The following is a 6449-nucleotide window of genomic DNA, read 5'->3' on the forward strand; positions in this document are numbered from 1 at the left end:
GAGCTCACAGGGGAGCAGCTCTCACCACAAGTCTGTCCACTGCTGGACCAAATGGGTGCTGCGCTGGAAGAGACCAAAGTCTTTTTTTTTTCAATGTTCAGTTTCCTTTAATGACCCCCATCTCCCTTGAAGGGTAGGTGCAGGCAGCTAGGCGACCGGCAAGACTTGTTCACTTGAAGATCTTGCCTTGATTGATGGCTTTTCCCATGTGCTGGAAGGTCCCCTCCCAGGAAAAGTACTCTCGAACCAGGGTCTGGGTTTCCTCGCTCCCAGGATCCAGTTTCTGCCATGTATACGACTCATAGTCCACCTGCCAATCTGGACTCAGCGGAAAGGCAAGCTCTTGGCCTCGGAAGACCCAAACACCAGAAATGGAGCTGCTGTTGTTGGTTCCAAAGAGGATAACACTAGCAAAGGCATTCTTCCTCAGTTTGTCCAATCGCTGAAACATCCCAGTGATGAGGTTGCAACTCATGAAGGTCTGGGTGAGCTCTTCAGGGAAGCTGTACTCAGCATACCACAGGGACCAGCCATCTTTATCAAAGTGCTCCCAAAAATATAGCAGCGCCACAGAGAGAGTGTCCTCGTTGGAGTACTTACGCTTAAACTCATCCAACACAAAGGTACTCTTGCTTCAAGCAACCAACAAAGCTCAAGATGGAAAGCTGAAGTTTCAAGACACCAATATCCTTTACCAGCATGAACAGGAAGAAGAGAACCTTGAGTCAACACCACTGTACCCTCATCTCCAGAAGAGCTGTCTGAACTGGCTGCTCAGCCCACTCTACTCCCACAGACAGATCAGAGAGAGTCCAGTGAACCAAAAGCTCAAGACAAGAATGACTCATCCCAGGTGCTAAGCGAGCTGCAAGTGTCACATGCAGAGACCACACTGGAACTGGAAAAAACCAGAGACATGCTTCTTCTGCAGCGCAAAATTAACATGTGTTATCAGGAAGAGCTAGAGGCAATGCTGACAAAAGCTGACAGAGAAAACAGGGTCCACGAAGAGAAACTGGAGCGGCTGAATCACCTCCTAGACTTCAAGAACAGCCGCATCAAGCAGCTGGAAGATGATTTCAATCTCAGACTCTGGGGATAAGTCCAACGGATCCATCAAAGTGCAACTAGACTTGAAATCTCACTACCTAGCCCCAGAGGGCTTCCAGATGCCAGAAGCTGAGAAGCCAGAGGGTGAAGAGAAGGAGGAAGGGGAAGAGGAGGAGGTAAAGGAGGAAGAGGTGGAGGAGAAGGAAGAGGAAGAAGAAGAAGAGGTCAAGGAAGAGAAGGAGGAAGAGGAGGAGAAGGAGGAGGAAGAGGAGGAGAAGGAGGGGGAAGAGGAAGAGGAGGAAGAGAAGGAGGAGGAGGAAGAGGAAAGAAGAGAACAAAGATGTCCTGGAGGCCTCATTCACGGAAAAATGGGTCCCCTTTCTTCCCCAGGACCAGATAGCTTCTACAGAGATTCCCATAGAGGCTGGCCAGTACCCAGAGAAGAGAAAACCTCCTGTAATAGCAGAAAAGAAGGAAAGAGAGCATCAGATCACAAGCTACTCATGAAGAAAACACAGCAAAAAACCAGGTGTCCAAGGCAAGAACAGAATGGAATATCTGAGCTGTAACATCTTGAATGGAAACACACAGAGACGCATTACACGGAGTGGAAGTTCTCAGGGCTAAAGAAGGCCAAGGATGGTGGTTTAAAAGCTCAGGACAAGAGAGATGAACTGCCATCACTAAGACAGGAGCATCCCTCACATCGTAGAAATGACCAGGAATCCTGTGAACAAGCTTCTGAAGTCAGTGAAACACAGACTACCGACAGCGATGACATCATAGTGACACCCCAGGTTCAGACGTTTCCTAAAGCCGATTCAGAGAAGATGTGCATTGAAATCTCACTGGCCTTCTGCCCTGAGGCTGACATCATGTCTGATGAGACTATCCAGCAGGTATATGTGGAGTACAAATTCTGTGATCTGCCTATATCGGAGACAGAGATTCCGATGTCCCTGAGGAAACCAAGGGAAGGTGAAGAAATACACTTCCACTTTAGCAAGGTGATAGATCTGGACCCTGTGGAGCACCAAAGCTGAAGGCAGTTTTTGTTTGCCATGCTACATGCTCAAGATTCTGATGAGGGACATATAAAGTTTACAGTGGTAAATGATCCTCTGGATGAAGGAAAAAAAGAATGTCAGGATATAGGCTATGCATACCTTGAACTGTGGCAGATATTTCAATCTGGAAAAGATATCCTGGAGCAAGAACTAGAGATTGTGAGCCCTAGAAACCAGGCCATCCAAATTGGAAGGCTGAAGGTTTCCCTTTAAGCAGCTGTTGCCCTCCATGGCATTTATAAGGAGATGACTGAAGATCTGTTTTCATGAAAGTACAAGTTCTACTCTACTCTACGATTTGAGGGAATCACAGTCAAAGTGTCTTATAAAATAACATGCTATGCCATAAACCTGGTCTCCTGTGCTATCTTGCTATCTGTTTTTCAAACTAATGACGTGGCTTACAACCATCAGTGAACTTGACTTGACTTTAGAAACTGCAAAGAAATGGTCATAAAAGACAAGTTTGAAAAAAAAAATCCCAGTTTATTTATCTTTTAGTTCTTCCAAAATTCAAAATATCAAGTCCTACTGCTAAGGAGAGAAAACAAACAAACAAACATAAAATCTGAGAAGCCCCTTCTCATAAAGTCACAGAACAGAGGCGGCGAAGTGGGACAGGTGGATGCAGAGAACCTGCAGGGGAGGACGGCAAGATAGAGTCCCCCAGTATTTCAAAGCTGATCATCAGAAGCAACCAACATAGGACACTGCAGAGAAAGTAAAGGGAAGAGCAGCAGTGCCCAGCCTTGTGGATGTGGCCTTCTTCCCACTTCTCTTCTTGTCAAGATATTCTAGGCCAAGACACGACTTACTCTTTGAGATCCATGTTGACTCCTTTAAGCCTCCCTCTAGATTTCGCCTGTAGTATACGAAGCATGACCATTCTTCCTTAGATGTATCACAAGAGACAATGGTAATTTGTGTTTGAGCACTGCACCACATATGGACTTGTAAGAAGGAAAAAAAGAACAGCCATGAGTGCCAGTGTTTGCCTTCTGATGCAGCAAAAACACCCCAGATTGTGCATGAGGCAAGAAACCAGAACCACTGAAGACAAGACACCAGCCCACTCTGCCTTTAGCACTTTTTGCAGATGATATGATAGTATATATAAGTGACCCTAAAAATTCCACCAGAGAACTCCTAAGCCTGATAAACAGCTTCCGTGAAGTAGCTGGATATAAAATTAACTCAAACAAATCAATGGCCTTTCTCTACACAAAGAATAAACAGGCTGAGAAAGAAATTAGGGAAACAACACCCTTCTCAATAGTCACAAATAACATAAAATATCTTGGCGTGACTCTAACTAAGGAAGTGAAAGATCTGTATAATAAGAACTTCAAGTCTCTGAAGAAAGAAATTCTAGAAGATCTCAGAAGATGGAAAGATCTTCCATGCTCATGGATTGGCAGGATCAACATTTTAAAAATGGCTATCTTGCCAAAAGCAATCTACAGATTCAATGCAATCCCCATCAAAATTCCAACTCAATTCTTCAACGAATTAGAAAGTGCAATCTGCAAATTCATCTGGAATAACAAAAAACCTAGGATAGCAAAAACTCTTCTCAAGGATAAAAGAACCTCTGGTGGAATCACCATGCCAGACCTAAAGCTTTACTACAGAGCAATTGTGGTAAAAACTGCATGGTACTGGTATAGTGACAGACAAATAGACCAATGGAATAGAATTGAAGACCCAGAAATGAACCCACACACCTACGGTCACTTGATCTTCGACAAGGGAGCTAAAAACATCCAGTGGCACAGGTTAGAGTGAGGACCACAGAGGCAGACAGCTTCTGGGACAGGCGGGAGCCACAGAGCCGCTGAGGCAGCACCCTTTTGGGGCCGCAGACATCCGGCACCCTCCCAGTCAGAGGACAGTGACCTGCCCTGCAGGGAGCGCCATCTTGGCTCCGGGACTCCGCCGAGCTTAGTCTCTACAGGTCAGAGTGGGGACCACGGGGGCAGACGGCTTCTGGGACAGGCAGGAGCCACAGAGCCGCTGAGGCAGCACCCTTTTGGGGCCGCAGACTTCCGGCACCCTCCCAGCCGGAGGACAGAGACCTGCCCTGCAGAGAGCGCCATCTTGGCTCCGGGACTCCGCCGAACTTAGTCTACAGGTTAGAGTGAGGACCACAGAGGCAGACAGCTTCTGGGACAGGTAGGAGCCACAGAGCCGCTGAGGCAGCACCCTTTTGGGGCCGCAGACATCCGGCACCCTCCCAGTCGGAGGACAGTGACCTGCCCTGCAGGGAGCGCCATCTTGGCTCCCAGACTCCACCGAGCTTAGTCTCTACAGGTCAGAGTGGGGACCACGGGGGCAGACGGCTTCTGGGACAGGCGGGAGCCACAGAGCCGCTGAGGCAGCACCCTTTTGGGGCCGCAGACATCCGGCACCCTCCCAGTCGGAGGACAGTGACCTGCCCTGCAGGGAACGCCATCTTGGCTCCGGGACTCCGCCGAGCTTAGTCTCTACAGGTCAGAGTGGGGACCACGGGGGCAGACGGCTTCTGGGACAGGCAGGAGCCACAGAGCTGCTGAGGCAGCACCCTTTAGGGGCCGCAGACATCCGACACCCTCCCAGTCAGAGGACAGTGACCTGCCCTGCAGGGAGCGCCATCTTGGCTCCGGGACTCCGCCGAACTTAGTCTGTACAGGTCTGCTGACAGAGGATACTCAGAATCCCCAGAAGAACAACCTCTGAACAGAGACAACTATAACAACTCCAGAGATTACCAGATGGCGAGAGGTAAAGGTAAGAATCTTACTAACAGAAACCAAGACCACTCACCATCATCAGGACCCAGCACTCCCACTTCGCCCAGTCCAGGGCACCCCAACACACCTGAAAAACTAGACCTGGATTTAAAAGCATATCTCATGATGATGGTAGAGGACATCAAGAAGGACTTTAAAGAACTACAGGAGAACATGGCTAAAGAGTTACAAGTCCTTAAAGAAAAACAGGAAAACACAACCAAACTGGTAGAAGTCCTTAAAGAGAAACAGGAAAACACATCCAAGCAGATGATGGAAATGAACAAAACCATACTAGACCTAAAAAGGGAAGTAGACACAATAAAGAAAACCCAAAATGAGGCAACACTGGAGATAGAAACCCTAGGAAAGAAATCTGGAACCATAGATGCAAGCATCAGCAACAGAATACAAGAGATGGAAGAGAGAATCTCAGGTGCAGAAGATTCCATAGAGAACATGGGCACAACAATCAAGGAAAATGGAAAATGCAAAAAGATCCTAACTCAAAACATCCAGGAAATACAGGACACAATGAGAAGACCAAACCTACAGATAATAGGAGTGGATGAGAATGAAGATTTTCAACTCAAAGGACCAGCAAACATCTTCAACAAAATTATAGAAGAAAACTTCCCAAATCTAAAGAAAGAGATGCCCATGAACATACAAGAAGCCTACAGAACTCCAAATAGGCTGGACCAGAAAAGAAATACCTCCCGACACATAATAATCAGAACAACAAATGCACTAAATAAAGATAGAATACTAAAAGCAGTAAGAGAAAAAGGCCAAGTAACATATAAAGGCAAGCCTATCAGAATTACACCAGATTTTTCACCAGAGACTATGAAAGCTAGAAGATCCTGGACAGATGTTATACAGACACTAAAAGAACACAAATTCCAGCCCAAGCTACTATACCCAGCCAAACTCTCAATTAACATAGATGGAGAAACCAAAGTATTCCACGACAAAGCCAAATTCACACATTATCTCTCCACGAATCCAGCCCTTCAAAGGATAATAACAGAAAAAAACCAATACAAGGACAGGAACCACGCCCTAGAAACAACAAGAAGGTAATCCCTCAACAAACCTAAAAGAAGACAGCCACAAGAACAGAATGCCAACTTTAACAACAAAAATAACAGGAAACAACAATTACTTTTCCTTAATATCTCTTAATATCAATGGACTCAACTCCCCGATAAAAAGACATAGACTAACAAACTGGCTACACAAACAAGACCCAACATTTTGCTGCTTACAAGAAACTCATCTCAGAGAAAAAGATAGACACTACCTCAGAATGAAAGGCTGGAAAACAATTTTCCAAGCAAATGGTCTGAAGAAACAAGCTGGAGTAGCCATTCTAATATCAGATAAGATTGACTTCCAAACCAAAGTCATCAAAAAAGACAGGGAGGGGCACGTCATACTCATCAAAGGTAAAATCCTCCAAGAGGAACTATCAATCCTGAATATCTATGCTCCAAATACAAAGGCAGCCTCATTCATTAAAGAAACTTTAGTAAATCTCAAAGCACACATTGCACCTCAT

General features: G+C 46.0%; 1 pseudogene; it reads left to right on the plus strand.

Moving 5' to 3' along the window:
* Positions 1-901: 901 nt before the first annotated feature.
* On the plus strand, positions 902-2387 carry LOC110289161 (X-linked retinitis pigmentosa GTPase regulator-interacting protein 1-like; annotated as a pseudogene).
* Positions 2388-6449: the final 4062 nt, after the last annotated feature.

Source organism: Mus caroli, unplaced genomic scaffold, assembly GCF_978045245.1.
Source record: "Mus caroli unplaced genomic scaffold, Mus_caroli_1 scaffold_5, whole genome shotgun sequence".
NCBI classification, from domain to species: Eukaryota; Metazoa; Chordata; class Mammalia; order Rodentia; family Muridae; genus Mus; species Mus caroli.